Here is a 25,818-nt window from a genome sequence, read left to right on the forward strand (position 1 = left end):
CTATATCAGTGTGCTTTTCCCACATGCTTCAAGAGGGCCACCATTGTTCCTGTTCCCAAGAAAGCTAAGGTAACTGAGCTAAACGACTACCGCCCCGTAGCACTCACTTCCGTCATCATGAAGTGCTTTGAGAGACTAGTCAAGGACCATATCACCTCCACACTACCTGACACCCTAGACCCACTCCAATTTGCTTACCGCCCAAATAGGTCCACAGACGATGCAATCTCAACCACACTGCACACTGCCCTAACCCATCTGGACAAGAGGAATACCTATGTGAGAATGCTGTTCATCGACTACAGCTCGGCATTCAACACCATAGTACCCTCCAAGCTCGTCATCAAGCTCGAGACCCTGGGTCTCGACCCCGCCCTGTGGACTTCCTGACGCCCCCAGGTGGTGAGGGTAGGCAACAACATCTCCACCCCGATGATCCTCAACGCTGGGGACCCACAAGGGTGCGTTCTGAGCCCTCTCCTGTACTCCCTGTTCACCCACGACTGCGTGGCCACGCACGCCTCCAACTCAATCATCAAATTTGCGGATGACACAACAGTGGTAGGCTTGATTACCAACAACGACGAGACGGCCTACAGGGAGGAGGTGAGGGCCCTCGGAGTGTGGTGTCAGGAAAATAACCTCACACTCAACGTCAACAAAACTAAGGAGATGATTGTGGACTTCAGGAAACAGCAGAGGGAACACCCCCCTATCCACATCGATGGAAAAGTAGTGGAGAGGGTAGCAAGTTTTAAGTTCCTCGGCATACACATCACAGACAAACTGAATTGGTCCACTCACACAGACAGCATCGTGAAGAAGGCGCAGCAGCGCCTCTTCAACCTCAGGAGGCTGAAGAAATTCGGCTTGTCACCAAAAGCACTCACAAACTTCTACAGATGCACAATCGAGAGCATCCTGGCGGGCTGTATCACCGCCTGGTACGGCAACTGCTCCGCCCACAACCGTAAGGCTCTCCAGAGGGTAGTGAGGTCTGCACAACGCATCACCGGGGGCAAACTACCTGCCCTCCAGGACACCTACACCACCCGATGTTACAGGAAGGCCATAAAGATCATCAAGGACATCAACCACCCGAGCCACTGCCTGTTCACCCCGCTATCATCCAGAAGGCAAGGTCAGTACAGGTGCATCAAAGCTGGGACCGAGAGACTGAAAAACAGCTTCTATCTCAAGGCCATCAGACTGTTAAACAGCCACCACTAACATTGAGTGGCTGCTGCCAACACACTGACACTGACACTGACTCAACTCCAGCCACTTTAATAATGGGAATTGATGGGAAATGATGTAAATATATCACTAGCCACTTTAAACAATGCTACCTTATATAATGTTACTTACCCTACATTATTCATCTCATATGCATACGTATATACTGTACTCTATATCATCGACTGCATCCTTATGTAATACATGTATCACTAGCCACTTAAACTATGCCACTTTGTTTACATACTCATCTCATATGTATATACTGTACTCGATACCATCTACTGTATCTTGCCTATGCTGCTCTGTACCATCACTCATTCATATATCCTTATGTACATATTCTTTATCCCCTTACACTGTGTATAAGAAAGTAGTTTTGGAATTGTTAGTTAGATTACTTGTTGGTTATTACTGCAATGTCGGAACTAGAAGCACAAGCATTTCGCTACACTCGCATTAACATCTGCTGACCATGTGTATGTGACAAATAAAATTAGATTTGATTTGTTCCACTGTTATTTTGGTTTCTGTGTTCAGGTTACAGTAAACATCATGAACACGTACCACGCTGCGGGTTGGTCTACTCCTTCTTCCTCAGACGAACATCATAACAGAACTACCCAACCACCAAGAAAGGACCAAGCAGCGTGGTAACGAGAAGCAGTGATATCTGGAGAAATGGACATGGGAGGAGATATTGGATGGCAAGGGACCCTGGGCATAGGCTGGGGAATATCGCCGCCCCAAAGAAGAACCGGAGGCAGCAAAAGCTGAGCGGCGGCGATATGAGGTAAGGCGGCGCAACAGACACAAGAGGCACACGGGGAGATTGGCGGAGTCAGGAACTAGACCTGAGCCAACTCCCCGTGCTTACCGGGAGAGGCGTAGTACTGGTCAGGCACCGTGTTATGCGGTGAAGCGCACGGTGTCGCCAGTACGCGCTCATAGCCCAGACCGCTATAGGCCAGCCCCCCGCAAGTGCCATGCGAGAGTGGGCATCCAGCCAGGGCGGATAGTGCCAGCTCAGCATGTTTGTTCTCCGGTACTCTGTTTCGGCCCAGGGTATCCTGCGCCGGCTCTGCGTGCTGTGTCTCCGGGCCGCTGGGAGGGTGCAGTTCGCCCTATGCCTGTGCTCCGCCCGTGCCGGGCGAATGTGGGCATTGAGCCTAAGGGAGAGGTGCGAGTGGTATCCACCAGAGGGTCCGGGCTAAAGTGCTCATCCAGCCTGGAGGAGTGGTGCCAAGGCTGCGCTCCAGTGCTCCCCCACAGCCCGGTCCACTCAGGCAGCGCCACGCACCAGGCTGTCTCTCCGTCTCCTCCCTCCAGGTTCTCTCTCCTGTCCGGAGCTGCCAGAGCCGCCATCCTGTCCGGCGCCGCCTGAGTCGCCCTTCACTCCGGCGCTGCCTGAGTCGCCCTTCACTCCGGTCACGCCCTGACCGTAGATTGCTTTGTATGTTTCTATTTTTTGTTTGGTCAGGGTGTGATGTGGGTGGGTATTCTATGTTGTATGTCTAGGTGTTGTTTTCTATGTTTAGGCCTGGTATGGTTCCCAATCAGAGGCAGCTGTCAATCATTGTCTCTGATTGAGAACCATACTTAGGTAGCCTGTTTTCCCACTTTTGTTTGTGGGTGGTTATTTTCTGTTTAGTGTGTGTTGCACCTGACGGAGCTGTTTCGGTTGTTCTCTTTTGTTACTTTGTATTTAGTGTTCAGTTTATTAAAAGGATGAACACTTAGCACGCTGCACCTTGGTCCTCACCTTCTCCTTCTCCCGATGACAATCGTTACACCACCCCTTAATATGACTGACTAATTGTGGCAAACACCGCATGTTGTCGAATTCAAACCTGTATCCGGGATGGGTAGATCAGAGAGGTTAACTTTTACAACATTTTGTGTTACAGCCTAAATGTAAAATGTATTACATTTAGATTTTTGTCACTGGCCTAAACACAATACCCCATAATGTCAAAGTGAAGTTCTGTTTTTCAAAATGTTTACAAATGAATAAAAAATGAAAAGCTGAAATGTGTTGAGTCAATATGTATTCAACCCGTTTGTTATGGCAAGTCTATATAAGTTCAGGAGTGAAAATGTGCTTAACAAGTCACGTAATAAGTTGCCTGGACTCACTCTGTGTGCAATAATAGTGTTTAACATGATTTCTTTATGACTACCTCATCTTGTGTATCCCATACATACAATTATCTGTAATGTCCCAGACAAGCATTTTGTTTTTTAAAGCAGATATTGAATATCCCTTTGAGCATGGTGAAGTTATTAATTACACTTTGGATGGTGTATCAATACACCCAGTCACTACAAGGATACAGGCATCCTTCCTAACCCAGTTGCCGGAGAGGAAGGAAACCACTCAGGGATTCCGTCATGAGGCCAATAGCGGCTTTAAAATAGTTACAGAGGTCAAGGGCTAGTTACTCCTCAATACTAACCTTATTGACAGTGAAAAGAAGGAAGCCTATACAGAATAACAAATATTCCAAAACTTGCATCCTGTTTGAAGCATGGCACTAGAGTAATACTGCAAAAAATGTGGCAAAACAATTCACTTTTTGTCCTGAACACAAAGTGTTATATTTGGGGCAAATCCAATACACTGAGTACCACTAAATATTTTCAAGTATAGTGGTGGCTGCATCATGTTATGGGTATGCTTGTAATTGTTAACGACTGGCAAGTTTTTCAGGATAAAAAGAAAAGGTATGGAGCTAAGCACAGGTGTCGTGGAAATGTCCTCTATTTACCTAATCATGGGAGCAAACCACACACACAAGTCAGAGTTAGTTATCAAAGTCCATCTTTAATTATATAAGCTCTATAGCATTTTGACTTTCAACAGTTCAGTATCTCTAATGAAAAGTTGAGAGTCCCCCCACAACGGCAAAATGGGATCCTTTATAGCAAAGATACACACGATAAAACAGCATCGGCATAATTCATTGTTCAGCTTTGTCTCCTCTCTCAAACTCAGAACCATAAACCAATCCTCCAAATCAACAGGCATATATCAAATTGTCATTTAGATACAACCAACTCTAAATACAACCAAACCTGGACAAGCTCACGGGGGGGAGAGTGAGGCTATAGGTTAAGATAAAAGGGAGCATGAAAATGATTCCAGACACTGCCACCCTCCTTTCCCCACTAGAAAAAGGTAGGGAGTAAAATATATGTTTACACATGACACTTTGACCTCTCCCCTCTCTGCGGCCCATGCAACTTAGTCTCGACATAGAACAGATAACTGCAACCCCGCTACAGTATTATACAAAAATACCATTCTGATGAGAAGTAACTTACACACATTTGATGAATATAAAACATAGTACAAATGTTACCAACAAATTCTGAATCTTCCACGACACAGGCAAAATCCTAGAGGAAAACCTGGTTCAGTCTGCTTTCTAACAGACACTTTCAGCAGGACAATAACCTAAAACACAAGGCCAAATCCACACTGGCATTGATTACCAAGAAGACAGTGAATGTTACTGAGTGGCCAAGTTACAGTTTTGACTTACATCTGCTTGAAAATCTATGTCAAGACTTGAAAATGGTTGTTTAGCAATGATCAAAAACCAATTTGACAGAGCTTGAAGAATTTTGAAAAGATAAGTCAAGGGGTGTGAATACTTTCTGAAGGCACTGTAGTTGTATAAATGAAATATTGATCCATTTGATCAGATGTATTTATTGGTCAGGAAGGCAGTATATGAGACTAGAGTTAATCAGACTCCCCATTTATATAAACTCAGGTTTCAGCAGGAAATTGAAGAAGAAACATACATTTTTTGTGTTGCAAGAATGTATGATGTGATTCATGTATTCATGTGTGAACAATGTTTACAGGTGGAAAGGAAAAGGGAATGAACTGAATACGAATTCAAATATTGTCTGATGCTTTAAATATGACCTGTGTACAATATGTAGATAAACGTTTTCATGCATAAAGGGGCAATCCACTGGTCAAACAATAACAAAAGCGAACTCCCCGCCCCTGTTTCGGTTGAAGGGTGAGAGATGGGCTGGAGAAATGTAACCTCACTCAAATTCATACACAGAGCTATGGATGCAAGGACTCAAAATTATAGTTAAGCATGTTTTGAGGCTACATAGTGTTTGTTTAAATTGACTTTGTTTATAAATGTTGTAGAATAAGCTATATATATTTTGGACAGTTGAACTAAGCTCATGAGGCATTTAGAAGCTATATTCTTCAAGAATCAATGTGTACATATTATTAATTTTGAAGTCCAAAAATGGATGTAGCCCTTTACACTGGTACCCGTATACAGGTTGAAAATGGCAGATATGGATAGCGCCAAATTGTGACTCAGTAGCTGTACAGTAACTTAATATCAATGACGCCAGAGGTCAGGCTCTTCACTTCACAGCGCTGTATGGGTTTTGACTGTCAGCCATTCTGAACTTGAGCACCGCACATGACAAGGAGTTGTCCCCATCCCTCCAGCTAATTAGACAACCTTTGCAAATGTGTTGTTATCTGAATAAGGAGACTCTACGTGATTTGGAAGATGAAACGTTGAGGATTATAATAAATGCCTCTTTGATGTCACACAAGCAAGTCAAACACCCGTCCAAATGAGTCCAAATGTGCAATTCACATTTCCATATAATAAAACTCATGTCACATACAGTGTCAATGTTTGATGTACAGTTACAAGATGACATTGCACCACATCCTGTGTTGTTCTGTACAGAATGAGCCTGTTTGTCTATTGTGAAATTTCCTGCAGAACACGCACCCGAATGCACTCATGACTCCTTTCTATTCACACCAAACAATACAATCTGTTTCTCTGAATTGCCTTGTGAGAGCCTGACACTGTAAGGTCGTATCTATTTGGCAATAGAACAAACGTTCAAAAGATGCCCACCTGACCCAGATTGTGATTCACAATTAGACGTTCTTGTATTGTGCAAACAACAGAGGTAAGTGTGCTTGCTCTAGTTCCTCAACAGCACCGCTACCGTAGGAGAGCTAAAATAAATATATAGTTGAAGACTTCTTTGAGTCATAAAAGCGCAATGAAATAACTTCGGGAACTGTGCACACTTTGGAAAGGTGTGTGGCCACTTGGAGACAACAGGTAGTCCTCTCACTCAAACCTTTGCTCTTTTCTTGAGCGATTGTCTTAAGTTGCACCTCTCCAACATGTCCAGGGATATTCTCATCATGTAATTGAATGTATCCATAGTATTTTCAGATTTCCTTATCAACAAATGTGTCTAAAAGTACAGTAAATGTAAAATGCACATAAAATCAACAGTAAAGTTTGAATTCAGTCTTGTGTCAGGTGAACTGTTGTGTCCTCAACTTTGGTCTAATGATTTTCCCATAATCTCCAAACGGTTCCCTTTCAATTGCTAACATGCTTATGCATTTCATATTTCTTCTGTAAGAAACATTTCAATTTATTCCTATCCATATAAGCCAATTCCCATGAGAGTAAAGGGTTAAGTGAAGTCTACAAAGAAGACTATTCTATATTTACAGTTGATGACTGTGATATAAATATATCTTTGGGCTTAATGCTGATGTCCTAGACAAAAAAAGACAATATTCCGTCAGAGATTCACCAAGTCAAACAAAACGTGACTTCCTGAAACACCCACACACTCAATTTCGCTAATTCGTTTCCATAGAAACCAAGACTGATCTAAGTTGTTTATAAGGTACCTTATGCAAAAGAGATACCAAAAAACGTGGACATGTGTAACGTGTGCGCTGGGAGTCGGGAAGCAAGTTCAGGGAGTGAATCATTTAATAAATTAATTAAAACGTAATACAAAACAAGAAACACGAACAACACACAGACATGAAACAGAAACAATGACGCCTGGGGAAAGGAACCAAAGGGAGTAACATATATATGGAAGGTAATCAGGGAAGTGATGAAGTCTAGGTGAGTCTAATGACGTGCAGGTGTGCTTAAAGATGGTGACAGGTGTGTGCCATTACGAGCAGCCTGGTGACCTAGAGGCTGGAGAGGGAGCACACGTGACAGCATGAAATATTGTGATTACAACCATGATAAAGTGGGGAGTTGTGGGAGCCGTATTACCCCGGAAGCTAAAAAGGTGGACTCAATCATTGAACCTATACTGGTTGTTTTGTAAGTTCAGTACAAGTGGACATAATATGCTGTGAAGCCTGAGTGCCATTTTCCCACTTTCAGTATCATGGGTAAGATCATTTTACCCAAAATGGTGGAAAGATCATTTTTGAGCTAGGGAGGTTTTTGTTCCTATCACCCCCTCCAAAAGGTCATCAAAAGAAAATATAGGCTACGTAGGTAATGGATATACTCTTCTGAAAATGAATGAATATGTATGATTGAGTATATTGGAATGATTGACAGAGATTGCTCCAATAACATGTTATAGATGGGGAGTGGAATGATTGACAGAGATTGGAATGATTGGAATGATTGACAGAGATTGCTCCAATAACATGTCATCAATGGGGAGTGGTGTAGTCTGTTATATAATACGCCACCCTCTGAAATTAGTGGATTCAGCTAATTCAGCCACTGACAGGTGTATACATTTGAGCACACAGCCACGCAATCTCCATAGACAAACATTGGCAGTAGAATGGCCCGTCCTGAAGAGCTCAGTGACTTTCAACTTGGCACCGTTATAGTATGCCATCTTTACGATAAGTCAGTTTCAGAAATTACTACCCTGCTAGAGCTGCCCCGGTTAACTGTAAGTGCTGTTATTGTGAAGTGGAATCATCTAGGAGCAACAATGGCTCAGATGTGCATTGTTAGGCCACACAGCGCACAGAACGGGTCCTCGGTTGCAACACTCACTACCGAGTTCCAAACTGACTCTGAAAGCAATGCCAGCACAATAGCTGTTCATTATGGAGCTATATGTAATGGGTTTTCATGGCCTAGCAGCCACATACACAAGCCTACGATCACCATGCGCAATGCCAAGCGTCTGCTGGAGGGGTGTAAAGCTCTGGAGCAGTAGAAACACGTTCTCTGGAGTGATGGATTACTCTTCCATATCTGGCAGTCCGATGGACAAATCTAGGTTTGGCAGATGCCAGGAAATGCTACCTGAGGAGGAATAATGGTATGGGGCTGTTTTTCATGGTTTGGGCTAGTCCCTTTAGTTCCAGTGAAGGGAAATCTTAACTCTACAGCATATAATGACATTCTAGATGATTCTGTGCTTCCAATTTTGTGGCAACAGTTTGGGGAAGGCCCTTTCCTGTTTCAGCATGACAATGCCCCCGTGCAAAAAGCGAGGTCCATACAGAAATGGTTTGTCGAGATCGGTGTGGAAGAACTTGACTGGCCTGCACAGAGCCCTGACCTAAACTCCATCGAACACCTTGGGGATTAATTGGAACTCCGACTGTGAGCCATGGCTAATCTCCCAACATCAGTGCCCGGCCTTACTAATGCTCTTGTGGCTGAATGGAAGCAATTACCCGCAGCAATGTTCCAACATCTAGTGGAAAGTCTTCCCTGAAGAGATTCGAGACTGTTATAGCAGCAAAGGGGGGACCAACTCCATATTGATGCCCATGATTTTGGAAATATATGTTTGACGAGCAGGTGCCCAAATGTAGTGAATGTGGGACTAGCACCAGAACAACTTTTTTTCCCCCACCAACTTAGTGCTCTTAGCATTAAGCTACACACTGTAGTTTCACAACCTCGTCTCATGATATTCATCTAATTTCTGCCAATTTATCACGGCTCAGGATAAGACCCAGATGCAGACAGTTCAAATAACAGATGTTTATTTTTAAAACAGGGGGCAGACGACCCAGTGAGCGTGCAGAACCCTCTCTAGAACCGGGACGAGAACTGAGGATCACGGTCGGAGACCATGTCCAAACCTCCCGGAGGTCCTTGTACTCTGCCGGAATGGCGAGCCCACAGGAAGACGTCCCAAGGCAGGCTGCGCCGACTTCAGTCAATTGGCATGGAGAACGGGATCCAGCCCATGATAGCACCAGCAGTCGAGCCAAGATAATCCAAATACCATGGGAACCTGAGGAGACTTAACCAGCATGAACTGTATAGACTCGCTGTGGTTCCCTGACACTCGCAGGTTGATGGGACTGGTATTGCACCCGTCCAGTGCTCTAACATCCATGGGAACGGAGAGGGGCTGAGTGGGGATGCACAGCTCTGAAACCATGGTCGTGTCCAAAACTCTCATCAGTCCCAGAGTCGATGAGTACCCGGAGAGATTCCGTCCGGTTCCCCAACAGCAGGATGGCATGGAGAGGGGTGTGAGTAACCGGAGAAAGAAAGTTCTTTGTATGGCCCACCAGAGAACTCGCACCTACCGATGGGCCTGGTCTTTTAGTGGACAGGTAGACACAAAATGACCAGTAGTCATACAGACAACTCTTCGTGTTAAGCCTGCGTAAACGTTCGGGCTGTAGACAACCTAGCCTCGGATTCTCTCTGAAACATAGACGTCTGGGACTTCCGGCATGCCTCTGAGGCGAGGTGGAATCCTTGGGCGGGCGAGGGGGACCGGAATCGTTCCTGCACGGATTATCGGAGGAAGTTAAGGACGAGCTAGCAGCCAAGGAAACGCCCATCGATCCGGATGGTCAAGGCGATGAGCGAGTCGAGATCCGTCGGCAGTTCCTGGGCTGAAAGCTTGTCCTTAACTTCCTCTGATAATCCGTGCAGGAACAGGTTGAAAAGGGATTCCGGGTTCCAGGCACTCTCGGCAGCCAACGTGTGGAAGTCTCCCGCATAGTCTGCAAATCAAAGTTTGTCACGTGCGTTGAATACAACAGGTGTAGACCTTAAAGTGAAATGCTTAACTACAGGCCCTACAGGCCCTTTCCATAAAGAAATAGGTATTAGGTGAACAATAGATAAGTAAGGAAATAAAAATAATAACAGTAGCGAGGCTATATACAGTAGTGAGACTATAACAGTAGCAAGGCTTGCTGAAGCTGGAGTAACTTCCGGGCAGCCTCTCTCTTGGATAATGGAGAATCGAAAACCTTCACCTCAGCCCTGAACTCCTCCAGACTGAAGCACACAGCAGACTGTTGTTCCCACACTGCCGTAACCCAGGCGAGAGCCTTCCCGGACAGCAGCGTGATGAGTTACGCTATCTTCGAGTGGTCCGAGGGGAAGGAGGAGGGCTGCAGCTCAAAGATGAGGGAACACTGAGAGTGAAATGCCCGACAGGTTCTCGACTCTCCTGCGAAGCATTCCAGGGGAGGTAGGCAGGGTTCTCGTTAAGCAGGGAGAGACTCATTGCTGACAGCTGAGTTACTGGGGGGCTGGGAGGTTACCATCGTGGTAGGCTGCCTAACAGACAATCGGCGGAATTGTTCCAACAATGTATTAAACGCACGGTCATGGCGTTCTGACAAGGCCTGGAAACCTTCCGTAAGACCACGAAGCAACTCCTCGTGCCTCCCAATGGTGGCTCATTGGGAAGAGACGGCGTTGCGGAGCTGGTCTGAGTGTGCTGGGTCTGTCATGGGCAGTTCGTACTATCACGGCTCAGGATAAGACCCGGATGCAGACAGTTCGAATAACAGACGTTTATTTATAAAACAGGTGGCAGAAAAACGACAGGTTAAGGGCAGGCAGAGGTCGATAGTCCAAGGCAGAGTCTATAAGGTACAGAATGGCAGGCAGGCTCAGGGAGGGGGGCAGAATGATCAAACTAGAAAACAGGGGTTCAAGAAAACAGGAGTACGAAAAACACACTGGTTGGCTTGGCGAGACGAGCCGAACTGGCAACAGACAAACAGAGAACACAGGTAAAAATGCACAGGGGATAATGGGGAAGATGGGCTACTCCTGGAGGGGGGTGGAAACAAGCACAAAGACAGGTGAAACAGATCAGGGTGTGACTATAACTAACTCAAAATATTTGGATATAAATTCAAATATTTTCCACTATAAATTGTGCAAGCAGATTGACTTAATACCAGTCTGGCCTATAGAGTTTTTTATTTTATTCAGACACGCTCAGTGTTGGTTCGCTACATGTTTGTCACAATTCCTGTAGGTCAATGGGAGATTACCTGTCCCCCAGCCATCTGGGTCTTTAAGACCAGCATCTGAGGCTGCAGCTGGGAGAGAGCTATGCAGCGTGCACAACTCAGAATGACAAACCTCAAAGACATACAAACACACACACTCATGCACAGTGTTGTTGCAGTGTTACATGTTACATGTTGTTGCAGTGTACATGTGCATTTATGTTTGAAGTGTACACACATGCAGTACACCAATGTGTTTGTGCACGCCCACAAGCACACATGCACTCACAAACACACTTCCCCCTTGCACAGTCTGCTCCCTATGAGTAACTCCTCACAGGTCAAGTGCTGAAAGCATGTTTCATGATACAGTCATTCATCCCTGTGAAGTGGCAAAAGTTCAGTTCCATCATGTATCAATCATGTATCTATCTAAATCCAATAGTCTTCACAGTAGAAGTGCAGAAAGCATGTTTCATGATACAGTTAATCATACCTGTATCATACCTGAACCGATCTGATCTTTCTCAGGAGAATTCACTTTCATGTAGCCTTTGTATCTTACCCCTATTTCTCTCACCTTCATTCATCATTTTGCAGGCCCTCTTGTGTTAACAAACACATGTCCGTCCTCTATTCTAGTACCAATCTAGTGTCCCCCTTCACTCAGCAAAGTAAAAAGAAAGTCGGACTAACAACTGATGGCAAATAACTACTCTACAACTATGTGAGACACGCCTACTGTTTATCAAAATGCGAGTTTAAAACATGTAAATTCATGTACAGTATTAGTCATCCTTGAATGTTGGCCCTGTGTTAGTTATGCTTACTTTATCTAAATAAATGCTTGTCACTTTCATATGTATGTGAGAGTCGGATAAAAGAGTCTGAATCAGTAAACAAAGTGAGACTTTGGATGTTGTTTCCAATGGCTAAATGTTATCGACCAACCGCAGAGAAATGCTGTCCAGAGAGACACACAGAGCACTAGGTAATGAAAGAAAAGCTTGCTGGAGGGCTCTCTGGAATTGCTTTCTTTCTCCACAGTCCTGACTCATCCAGGTGTTGAGGCAAGAAAACTCCTGTATGTTTCCAGCGCTAACAAAGTCAGGAGATCCACACTATCTATCCATCCATCACAACTCATTAATCCGTCCATCCACCCATCAAAACTTCTAATGGGGAGATTTGCAATTAACAGATTTACACATAATGCATTGAGGTGAGAATTGAGGTTTGCATTGAGAATTGCATTGAGGTTCCTAAACCAATCGAGTGGAACAAAAAGGAAAGCCTTGAGAAATCTCCCGGAAGACAACACAGTTTGTATTGTCGCCTGGGAGACTTCTTCTCAAGAAAGAATGGTGTCGCATCCCTCCAATAGAGTTCCAAACACTTGTAGAATCTGTGCCAAGGCGCATTGAAGCTGTTCTGGCGGCTCATGATGGACCAACTCCCTATTAAAACACTTTATGTAGGTATTTCCTTTATTTTGTCAGTTACCTCTATGTTTAGTATATGCATGATTAATATTCCATCACACCCATTATATACTGTAAACCCATTACATGACAATACCCACGTATCCTAATCACTCTATGTCATAATTCCATTGTGTGTGCACATCATTGATGTCACCAGCCCCGGGCTTTTGGGGCTTCAGCCCCGAATGATTTTTGTCTCAAGCCAAGTCTTTTGCACTGCTGGGATGGTGTGAAACAAGCTAGGCTACATTGCATTACACACCGCAATGAATATTCCAAACATGAGCCATGGCCTGCCCAGCCTTTTAAGTGCTGCCTAAAAACAGCATTTCTGTGTACGGTGACACTTTAGGCGGAGTCAAAGTGGTTTTCGAAAGTCATTTTTGATTCATCCCCCAAAAAATATATATTTCGGCGAGCGGGGGTGACTGTTCATTGTCGGAGGGAGTGAGCGCAAAGATGGGAAGGAAACCGGAGATAAACTTTGTTAGCTTGCTATTACTATAGCACAGTTTGTTTGCCCATGATGATGTTATTCACAGCTATTGACCTCACAGTAGCCACATTCTAGTAACTTACATTTCAACATGTTGACTCAAAAGCTGCCCTGACAGATAACATTAAGCTAACTAACTAACGTGAGGGACTACCCAGTCTAGCCAGTAGTGCTGCTTCATTAGCATCCTAGCAAATTTCATGAGCAGCGTTGAATCCAACTGCTGGAGCTCTGTTCACCACCCGACAAAGTATCACTAACTAACCAATTACTGTCTAATCAAGTATTGTCCAAATATGCAAAAAAATGACTATTAAAGAAGCTAGCTAACATAAGGCTAGCATGGCTAACATGACCGTAGCTACTTTTGGTAACATCCGCTAAGAGTTACACTGTCAGCACTGAGGCGGTGTGCAATAGTAGGAAGACCACTTTATGCAGTTCTCCCTGCACTATCAGCTCCAATGTAAATAACGTGAGTAAGTCTACCTCTGATAAGCTTCCCAGTAAAGCATTAAAAACAATCAAGCAACTCAGAAAAGTGCTAAAAATAGCCCAAATTAACATATGTAGCCTAAGAAACAAGGCCCATGAGGTCAATAACTTGCTTGTAACAGATGACATTTATATTCTGACTCTGAAACTCACTTAGATAATACCTTTGATGATACAGTGGTAGCAATACATGGTTATAACATCTACCGAAAAGACAGAAATACCAACGGAGGTGGTGTTGTGGTCTATATTCAGAACCACATTCCTGTAAAGCTTAGAGACGATCTAATGTAAAATACTGTAGAAGTAATATGGCTACAGGTTCATCTGCCTCAGCTAAAGCCCATTCTTGTGGGAAGCTGCTATAGACCATCAAGTGCTAACAGTCAGAATCTGGATAATATGTCAACAGAGAAGTATATGTTTTGGGTGATTTAAATATTGACTGGCTATCATCAAGCTGCCCACTCAGGAAAAGATGTCAAACTGTAACCAGTGCCTGCAACCTGGATCAGGTTGTCAGTCAAAATACCAGGGTAGTTACAAACAGCACAGGAATTAAATCATGAACATGTATTGATCACATCTTTACTAACGCTGCAGATATTTGTTTTAAAGCAGTATCCAAATCCATAGGATGTAGTGATCACAATTTAATAACCATATCTAAGAAAACCAAAGTTCCAAAGGCTGTGCCTAATATAGTGTATAAGAGGTCATACAATAAGTTTTGTTGGGATTCTTATGTTGATGATGTAAAGAATATTTTCTGGTCTGTGGTGTGTAATGAGGAGCAACCAGACGCTGCACTCGACGCATTTATGAAACTACTTATTCCAGTTACTAATAAGCACGCACACATTAAGAAAATGACTGTAAAAATGGTTAAATTCCTTTTGGATTGATGAGGAATTGAAAAATTGTATGGTTGAGAGGGATGAGGCAAAAGGTATGGCAATTAAGTCTGTTAGCCCAAATGATTGGCAAACGTACTGCAAATGAAGAAATCATGTGACTAAACTAAAGAAAAATAAACTAAACTATGAAAGAAAGATAAATCATATAACGAATTATAGTAAAAATCTTTGGGGCACCTTAAATTCAATTTTGGGGAAAAAAGCCAACTCGGCTCCTTCATTCATTTGAATCAGATGGCTCATTCATCACAAAGCAAACTACTTGAATGACTTTTTCATTGGCAAGATAAGCTAACTTAGGGATGACATGCCAGCAACAAACACTGACACTACACATCCAAGTATAGCTGACCAAATTATGAAAGACAAGAATTTTACTTTGAATTCCATAAAGTTGGTGTGGAAGAGGTGAAAAAAATGATTGTTATCTATTAACAATGACAAGCCACCGGGGTCTGACAATCTGGATGGAGAATTACTGAGGATAAAAGCAGACAATATTGCCACTCCTATTTGCCACATCTTCAATTTAAGCCTACTAGAGAGCGTGTGCCCTCAGGCCTGGAGGGAAGCTAAAGTCATTCCGTTACCCAAGAATAGTAAAGCCCCCTGTACTGGTTCAAATATCTGACAAATCAGCCTGTTACCAACCCTTAGTAAACTTCTGGATATTTGTATTTTATTTGACCAGATACAATGTTATTTCACAGTAAACAAAATGACAACAGAATTTCAGCATGCTTATAGGGAAGGACACTCAACAAGCACAGCACTTACACAAATGACTGATGATTGAGGAATTTAGAAATGTATGATACAATTATTGTGGGGGCTGTCTTGTTTGACTTCAGTGTGGCTTTTGACATTATCGATCATAGTCTGCTGCTGGAAAAACGTATGGCTGTGTTATGGCTTTACATCCCCTGCTATAATGTGGATAAAGAGCTACTTGTCTAACAGAACACAGAGGGTGTTCTTTAATGGAAGCCTCTCAAATATAATCCAGTTAGAATCAGGAATTCCCAAGGGTAGCTGTTTTAGGCCCCTTGCTTTAATCAATCTTTACTATCGACATGCCACTGACTTTGAGTAAAGCCAGAGTGTCTATGTACAGTGCCTTGCGAAAGTATTCGGCCCCCTTGAACTTTGCGACCTTTTGCCACATTTCAGGCTTCAAACATAAAGATATAAAACTGTATTTTTTTGTGAAGAATCAACAACAAGTGGGACACAATCATGAAGTGGAACAACATTTATTGGATATTTCAAACTTTTTTAACAAATCAAAAACGGAAAAATTGGGCATGCAAAATTATTCAGCCCCCTTAAGTTAATACTTTGTAGCGCCACCTTTTGCTGCGATTACAGCTGTAAGTCGCTTGGGGTATGTCTCTATCAGTTTTGCACATCGAGAGACTGACATTTTTTCCTGTTCCTCCTTGCAAAACAGCTCGAGCTCAGTGAGGTTGGATGGAGAGCATTTGTGAACAGCAGTTTTCAGTTCTTTCCACAGATTCTCGATTGGATTCAGGTCTGGACTTTGACTTGGCCATTCTAACACCTGGATATGTTTATTTTTGAACCATTCCATTGTAGATTTTGCTTTATGTTTTGGATCATTGTCTTGTTGGAAGACAAATCTCCGTCCCAGTCTCAGGTCTTTTGCAGACTCCATCAGGTTTTCTTCCAGAATGGTCCTGTATTTGGCTCCATCCATCTTCCCATCAATTTTAACCATCTTCCCTGTCCCTGCTGAAGAAAAGTAGGCCCAAACCATGATGCTGCCACCACCATGTTTGACAGTGGGGATGGTGTGTTCAGGGTGATGGCCTGTGTTGCTTTTACACCAAACATAACGTTTTGCATTGTTGCCAAAAAGTTCAATTTTGGTTTCATCTGACCAGAGCACCTTCTTCCACATGTTTGGTGTGTCTCCCAGGTGGCTTGTGGCAAACTTTAAACGACACTTTTTATGGATATCTTTAAGAAATGGCTTTCTTCTTGCCACTCTTCCATAAAGGCCAGATTTGTGCAATATACGACTGATTGTTGTCCTATGGACAGAGTCTCCCACCTCAGCTGTAGATCTCTGCAGTTCATCCAGAGTGATCATGGGCCTCTTGGCTGCATCTCTGATCAGTCTTCTCCTTGTATGAGCTGAAAGTTTAGAGGTACGGCCAGGTCTTGGTAGATTTGCAGTGGTCTGATACTCCTTCCATTTCAATCTTATCGCTTGCACAGTGCTCCTTGGGATGTTTAAAGCTTGGGAAATCTTTTTGTATCCAAATCCGGCTTTAAACTTCTTCACAACAGTATCTCGGACCTGCCTGGTGTGTTCCTTGTTCTTCATGATGCTCTCTGCGCTTTTAACGGACCTCTGAGACTATCACAGTGCAGGTGCATTTATACGGAGACTTGATTACACACAGGTGGATTGTATTTATCATCATTAGTCATTTAGGTCAACATTGGATCATTCAGAGATCCTCACTGAACTTCTGGAGAGAGTTTGCTGCACTGAAAGTAAAGGGGCTGAATAATTTTGCACGCCCAATTATTAAGTTTATGATTTGTTAAAAAAGTTTGAAATATCCAATAAATGTTGTTCCACTTCATGATTGTGTCCCACTTGTTGTTGATTCTTCACAAAAAAATACAGTTTTATATCTTTATGTTTGAAGCCTGAAATGTGGCAAAAGGTCGCAAAGTTCAAGGGGGCCGAATACTTTCGCAAGGCACTGTAAGTAAATGATTTAACACTATACTGTACACTTCAGCTACTACAGCGACTGAAATGACAGCAACACTCAACAAAGAGCTGCAGTTAGTTTCAGTGTGGGTGGAATAAGTTAGCCCTAAATATTTCTAAAACTAAAAGCATTGTATTTGGAACAAAACACTCACTAAACTAAATCTTGTAATAAATAATGTGGACATTGAGCAAGTTGAGGTGACTAAACTGCTTGGAGTAACCCTGGATTGTAAACTGTCATGGTCAAACCATATTGATGCAATAGTAGCTAAGATGGGGAGAAGTCTGTCTATAATAAAGCGATGCTCTGCATCAATATGGATGTACACAGAGAGCTAATATTAATAATATGCATGTCAATCTCTCCTGGCTGAAAGTTGAGGAGAGATTGACTTCATCACTACTTTTATTTATGAGAGGTATTGACATGTTGAATACACCGAGCTGTCTGTCTAAACTACTGGTACACAGCTCAGACACCCATGCATACCCCACAAGACATGCCACAGGAGGACTCTTCACAGTCCCCAAGTCCAGAACAGACTACGGGAGGCACACAGTACTACATAGAGCCATGACTACATGGAACTCTGTTCCACATCAAGTAACTGACGCAAGCAGTAAAATTAGATTTAAAAAACAGATTAAAAAAAAACACACACACACACACGATAACATACGCACTTTACATACACATGGATTTAGTACTGTAGATATAGTATGTGGTAGTGGTGTAGTAGGCGCCTGAGGTCACACAGTGTGTTGTGAAATCTGTGAATGCATTGTAATGTTTTAAAATTGTATAAACTTCCTTAATTTTGCTGGACCCCAGGAAGAGCTTATGGGGATCCATAATAAATACAAATACTATTAGCTATCTGTTGAAAAACAAAGCTGGATATCTTGGTTAATTAACATTTTTTCAATGTATAAAAGATGGACACACCTTATGGAACTGAAGATGCAGCTCAGCAAACACAGAAAGTGTATAGATTGTGTGTGTGTGTGTGTGCGTGTGTGTTTACAATACAATTATTTAGCATCTAGCTACATAGATGGGTTGGCTGACGAAGTCACCAAAACAATGTGCGCTCTTCCATACGGGGAATAAATCAAGTGGTTTCTTTCAGCATGTTTCATCATGTTATTGATACCATGTCTTATTTTGAGGTGTTTTGACTGATTTCATGTCAATGCAAATATGGCTCAAATTCGCTAGCTAGCTAACCAACAACTGTAATGATCTATTTGAAACAACAAGTGGTCATTGTGTAAATGTATTTGTTTTCAATAAACATTGGAGACTAAATATAGTGTCACACCCTGACCATAGTTTGCTTTGTATGTTTCGATGTTTTGTTTGGTCAGGGTGTGATCTGAGTGGGCATTCTATGTTGGATGTCTAGTTTGTCTGTTTCTGTGTTTGGGCCTGATATGGTTCTCAGTCAGAGGCAGGTGTTAGTCATTGTCTCTGATTGGGAACCATATTTAGGTAGCCTGTTTTGTGGGTGATTGTCTATGTTGATTGCTTGTGTCAGCACAGTTCTCATTAGCTTCACGGTCGTTATTTAGTTTATTGTTTTTGTATAGTGTGTTTCAGTGTTCAGTGTTTTCTCTATTAAATTTCATCATGAACACATACCACGCCGCATTTTGGTCCTCCGATCCTTCTCGCCTGGACGCCTGTGACATATAGCTTCCATGTTAACAATTTAAGCAAACCTCGTCGGTTTTGCCCCATAGTTGCACGCATTTCTATTTTGTTGCTAAAGCGACAGAGCAAGAACACAGGTATTGTGGTCGGTGAAGGGTAAGACAGTTGAATGTTAATCAGGTTTAAGATTGAGTCAACTGCTAATATCATTAAGGACCAGAAATGATCCCAGATTTGACCTTAAACTCAATTCAGGTAAACATTATTTGCCTGTTGTTCATATTGTGTGTGTGTGTGTGTGTGTGTGTGTGTATATTGCTTCTCTGTATGTTTATCTGTTCAGGAAACGCCATATTGCTACAGCACTGATGCTATGCCATCTCTAATAATATAGGAGATCCAGGAAAGAAGAACTGGACAGAGAGAACACAGGAGAACATAGAGAGAGGGGAGGCCCACACAAGACAAACATGGCATATTCCTCTCAATGCTAGAAGAAGTAATCTCTCAAAAAAGAAAGACGCCACTTCTGACATATCCTGTGTGTATAAATTGTAGGTTAGATCCTGATATTGTGTGTGTGTGTGCGTATATTGCTTCTCTGTATGTTTATCTGTTCAGAAAACGCCATATTGCTACAGCACTGATGCTATGCCATCTCTAATAATATAGGAGATCCAGGAAAGAAGAACTGGACAGAGAGAACATAGGAGAACATAGAGAGAGGGGAGGCCCACATAAGACAAACATGGCATATTCCTCTCAATGCTAGAAGAAGTAATCTCTCAAAAAAGAAAGATGCCACTTCTGACATATCCTGTGTGTATAAATTGTAGGTTAGATCCTGATATGTTCCCATCACTGAAGGCAATCATATAGGCCGCACTGACCATCCCAGTTAGCGGCTGTGAGAGATCTTTCAGTGCATTAATACATCTATATACCTGGTTTAGGAGCCCAATGACCCAAGATAGAATGCCTCATGGCAATTGACAAAGATATACATACTAACACGCTTGGGAAAGAGTGAAGTCATAGACAGGTTTGCAGCTACAGTTTCATTTAGTTTAATTTCTTATTTTTATGGATGGACTAACATCCTAGTACTCGCAAACATTGTGAATATTTAGTTGGAGAAAGGGTTGTATGCTGGTATGTACATGTGTAAAATTGTGAAGTGTTGTTACTACAGGGTGTTGGAGATAGTGTATTTGTTTTTGTGTAATTCATTAGGTCGAAATATTGTCCTGTAGCTAATTGACCTTGGAATCTGTGATTTATTACCACAAATGTTATAAAATCATGATTTTCAAGCGTGTTTGGTGCCTGCGTTTTTACATATTATCTGCAAAAGTTGTCCCCCCCTCACACTCTACAGTTATAGTACAAGCCTACTGCTAATTGTGAGTTTATGCAGTTCCAACATAATCCAAAGGATGGCAGTCTAAAATCCCAATCCTACTATATTGCACATAATTATTTCGCAAAACATACATTTGTGGTTTAGGCTGCCACCATTTGGATTATTTTGGAACTACAGTGTGCGCAACATGACTAGCTCACAGTAGTGTGACCAACATCAGGCTTTTAAAAAATTACCAATCAAATATTGGACAAAGTTTATGAATACATTGAAACAAAATTATAAATACTTTAATCAACAATGTTTCTTCATGATAAATGACGATATAGTTATGCACTTGTAATTTGTACTTGCTAATAGATTTAAAAAAATATATTATTGACATATTCAATGGGTTTACTGACCACAATCCATTCTATTAATTTTAAGAAGTGTTAATTATTTGGCGTCAGGAGAGTACAGAGCATGCAAAAAGCATTGAGACATGCAACATAGCATTAAATCTTCACTGCTAGCGTGCGAGGCCAAGAGTGTGGGGCACTTAATTTAAGTCGCGCAGGGATCAATTCTCCCCTTCCAACAAGAGGCCATGGTGACTCCAGGAATGGATGCAAAGGACTGAACATCCATTAAAGTTGTGGTTGTTTCTCCATGTTTATACAGTGTTACAGTGTTTCTTAACATTTAAAATGTACAAAGGCAATCACACAGGCCGAACTGACCAGCCAAGCTTATATGTTGGGCTCTGATGGGGTATGACAGTTGAACTAAGCTCACAAGTTATATTCTTCAAGAATCAATGGGTATATATAATTCATTTAAAAATGGATGTACCAATCACAGATTGCCCCTTTAAAGCCCTTGGCCTAAGCAGACAAGAGGCCATTTTGGCTCCAAGTCATGTGTCCCTGGGAGCCAGCATCAGAGCCTTTCTCAAAGGATATTTTGCATGAACCCCGTTGTCAAGGGCTTCACAGGCTCACCGAGTTGGGAATGGGATAGCAGAGTGGGAGAACTCAGAAGAAGACCACACGTGGTTATACAGTAGTCTGCTCTACCGAGAGCTAGGTGGGAACATCAACACATCCCACATGCTTCTTGGCCTCCACAGTTGGCAGACAGGCAGGCCAGGCGCCTGGGACTGGAGCAGAGCTGGACGACCTGCCCTCCTCCGTCTATCTCACCCCTGGCAGGAACACATCTACACCAGAGCCATCACATACCCACCATCGAGGAGAGAGCATGGGCACTTTAACAGGAGGGAGTGAGGAGTGAGGAGATCATGCAAATGAGCACGATGAACTTCATGTTGTGGGAGGTTGCAGAAAAGTACAGTACATGATCTTGTTATTTTTGTTTGGCTCTGTTTAGTTTATGTACAGTGTGTTTACACAGGAAATGTGGATTTTTTTTTACAAACCACCACAAAGGTGTTTTGGTCCAGTATAGCTGTGTACAATAGATGTCTGTGTCCCAAATTGTATTTATTTATTTAATTAACCTTTAGTTATTTAACAAGGTCAGTCTCAACTGAGAACATATTTTTTTCAAAAGAGACTTGGTCCAACCAAGACAGCAGCAGGGGGGAACAATGTTTGAGACATACAGTTGAAGTAAGAAGTTTACATACACCTTAGCCAAATTTATTTAAACTCCGTTTTCACAATTCCTGACATTTAATCCGAGTAAAAATGCCCTGTCTTAGGTCAGTTAGGATCACCACTTTATTTTAAGAAGGTGAAATGTCAGAATAATAGTAGAGAAAATTATTTATTTCAGCTTTTATTACTTTCATCACATTCCCAGTGGGTCAGACGTTTATATTACACTCAATTAGTATTTGGTAGCATTGCGTTTAACTTGAGTCAAACGTTTCGGGTAGCCTTCCACAAGCTTCCCACAAAAAGTTGGGTGAATTTTGGCCCATTCCTCCTGACAGAGCTGGTGTAACTTAGTCAGGTTTGTAGGCCTCTTTGCACTCACATGCTTTTTCAGTTCTTCCCAGAAATGTTCTATAGGATTGAGATCAGGGCTTTGTGATGGCCACTCCAATACCTTGACTTTGTTGTCCTTAAGCCATTTTGCCACAACTTTGGAAGTATGCTTGGGATCATTGTCCATTTGGAAGACCCATTTGTGACCAAGCTTCAACTGATGTCTTGAGATGTTGCTTCAATATATCCACATACTTTTCCTGCCTCATGAAGCCATCTATTTTGTGAAGTGCACCAGTCCTTCCTGCAGCAAAGCATCCCCACAACATAATGCTGTCACCCTGTACGTCACGGTTGGAATGGTTTTCTTCTTATGGCCAAACAGTTCCATTTTTGTTTCATCAGACCAGAAGAACGGCGGATTCTCCAAAAAGTACGATATTTGTCCCCATGTGCAGTTGCAAACCGTAGTCTGGCTTTTTTATGGCGGTTTTGGAGCAGGGGCTTCTTCCTTGCTGAACGGCCTTTCAGGTTATGTCGATATAGGACTCGTTTAAGTGTGGATATAGATACTTTTGTACCTCTTTCCTCCAGCATCTTGATAAGGTTGTCTGCTGTTGTTCTGGGATTGATTTGCCTTTTCGCACCAATGTACGTTGATCTCTAGGAGACGGAACATCTCCTTCCTGAGTGGTGTGACGGCTGCGTGGTCCCATGGTGTTTATAATTGCGTACTATTGTTTGTACAGATGAACGTGGTAACTTCAGGCGTTTGGAAATTTTCCCAAGGATGAACCAGACTTGTGGAGGTCTACCTTTTGTAATTCCAAAAGGTTTTGGGACACTGTAAAGTCCATGGAGAATAAGAGCACCTCTTCCCAGCTTCCCATGGCACTGAGGCTAGGAAACACTCACCACCGATAAATCTACAATAATCGAGAATTTCAATAAGCTTTTTTCTACGGCTGGCCATGCTTTTCACCTGGCTACCCATACTCCGGTCAACAGCCCTGCACCCCCCACAGCAACTTGTCCAAGCCTCCCCCATTTCTCCTTCACCCAAATCCAGATAGCTGATGTTCTGAAAGAGCTGCAAAATCTGGACCCCTACAAATCAGCTGGGCTAGACAATCTGGACCCTCTCTTTCTAAAATGATCTACCACAGTTGTTGCAACCCCTATTACTAGCATGTTAACCTCTCTTTCGTATCGTCTGAGATCCCTAAAGATTGTAAAGCTGCTGCGGTCATCCCCCTCTTCAAAGGGGGAGACACTCTATACCCAAACTGTTATTTACCTATATCCATCCTGCCCTGCCTTTCTAAAATATTTGAAAGCCAAGTTAACAAACAGATCACTGACCATTTTGAAAATCACCGTACCTTTTCCACTATGCAATCTGTTTTCCGAGCTGGTCATGGGTGTACCTCAGCCACGCTCAAGGTCCTAAATGATATCATAACCACCATCGATAAAAGACAGTACTGTGCAGCAGTCTTCAATGACCCGGCCAAGGGTTTTGACTCTGTCAATCACCGCATTCTTATCGGCAGACTCAACAACCTTGGCTTCTCTAATGACTGCCTCGCTTGGTTCACCAACTACTTCTCAGACAGAGTTCAGTGTGTCAAATCGGAGGGCCTGTTGTCCGGACCTCTGGCAGTCTCTATGGGGGTGCCACAGGGTTCAATTCTCGAGCCGACTCTTTTCTCTGTATATATCAATGATGTCGCTCTTGTTGCTGGTGTTTCTTTGATCCACCTCTACGCAGACGACACCATTCTGTATACATCTGGCCCTTCTCTGGACACTGTGTTAACCTCTTGAACCTCTGGGGGCAGTATTTCATTTTTGGATGAAAAACGTTCCCATTTTAAACAAGATATTTTGTCACGAAAAGATGCTCGACTATGCATATAATTGACAGCTTTGGAAAGAAAACACTCTGACGTTTCCAAAACTGCAAAGATATTGTCTGTGAGTGCCACAGAACTAATGCTACAGGCGAAACCAAGATGACATTTCATACAGGAAGTGAGCCAGATTTTTGAGGCGCTGTGTTCCAATGTCTCCTTATACGGCTGTGAATGCGCAAGGAATGAGCCTACACTTTCTGTCGTTTCCCCAAGGTGTTTGCAGCATTGTGACGTATTTGTAGGCATATCATTGGAAAATTGACCATAAGAGACTACATTTACCAGGTGTCTGCTCAGTGTCCTCCGTCGAAACTATTGCGTAATCTCCAGGTGCGTGCATTTTTCCATTTTGAACAGAGGAGAAACCAAACTGCCACGAGTGACTTATCATCGAATAGATATGTGAAAAACACCTTGAGGATTGATTCTAAACAACGTTTGCCATGTTTCTGTTGATATTATGGAGTTAATTTGGAAAAAAGTTTGCGTTGTAATGACTGAATTTTCGGGGGGTTTTCTTAGCCAAACGTGATGAACAAAATGGAGCAATTTCTCCTACACAAATAATCTTTTTGGAAAAACGGAACATTTGCTATCTAACTAAGAGTCTCCTCATTGAAAACATCCAAAGTTCTTCAAAGGTAAATTATTTTATTTGAATGCTTTTCTTGTTTTTGTGAAAATGTTGCCTGCTGAATGCTAGGCTTAATGCTATGCTAGCTATCAATACTCTTACACAAATGCTTGTGTAGCTATGGTTGAAAAGCATTTTTTGAAAATCTGAGATGACAGTGTTGTTAACAAAAGGCTAAGCTTGTGAGCCAATATATTTATTTCATTTCATTTGCGATTTTCATGAATAGTTAACGTTGCGTTATGGTAATGAGCTTGAGGCTATAATTAAGCTCCCGGATACGGGATTGCTCGTCGCAACAGGTTAACAAACCTCCAAACGAGCTTCAATGCCATACAACACTCCTTCCGTGGCCTCCAACTGCTCTTAAATGCTAGTAAAACTAAATGTATGCTCTTCAACCGATTGTTGCCCCAAACCGCTCGCCCGACTAGCGTCACTACTCTGGACGGTTCTGACTTAGAATATGTCCTACAAATACCTAGGTGTCTGGTTAGACTGTAAACTCTCCTTCCAGATTCACATTAAGCATCTCCAATCCAAAATTAAATCTAGAATCGGTTTCGTATTTCACAACAAAGCCTCCTTCACTCAGTCAAACATACCCTCATAAAACTGACTATCCTACTGATCCTTGACTTCGGCGATGTCATTTACAAAATTGCTTCCAACACTCTACTCAGCAAACTGGATGAAGTCTATCACAGTGCCATCCGTTTTGTCACCAAAGCCCCATATACTACCCACCACTGCGACCTGTATGCTCTCGTCGCCAAACCCACTGGCTCCAGGTCATCTATAAGTGTTTGCTAGGTAAAGCTCCACCTTATCTCTGCTCAATGGTCACCATAGCAACACCAACCCATAGCACGCGCTCCAGCAGGTATATTTCACT

At 42.6% G+C, this 25,818-nt stretch overlaps 1 long non-coding RNA gene across 1 annotated transcript; it reads left to right on the forward strand.

Annotated features, from left to right (window-relative positions):
- Nucleotides 1-6,041: 6,041 nt before the first annotated feature.
- On the forward strand, nucleotides 6,042-20,360 carry LOC116353289 (uncharacterized). Its single transcript, XR_004202627.1, has 2 exons — nucleotides 6,042-6,213; nucleotides 19,471-20,360. It is a non-coding gene; the product is annotated as an uncharacterized LOC116353289 (long non-coding RNA).
- Nucleotides 20,361-25,818: the final 5,458 nt, after the last annotated feature.

Source organism: Oncorhynchus kisutch, linkage group LG14 (assembly GCF_002021735.2).
Source record: "Oncorhynchus kisutch isolate 150728-3 linkage group LG14, Okis_V2, whole genome shotgun sequence".
In the NCBI taxonomy this organism is placed as follows: domain Eukaryota; kingdom Metazoa; phylum Chordata; class Actinopteri; order Salmoniformes; family Salmonidae; genus Oncorhynchus; species Oncorhynchus kisutch.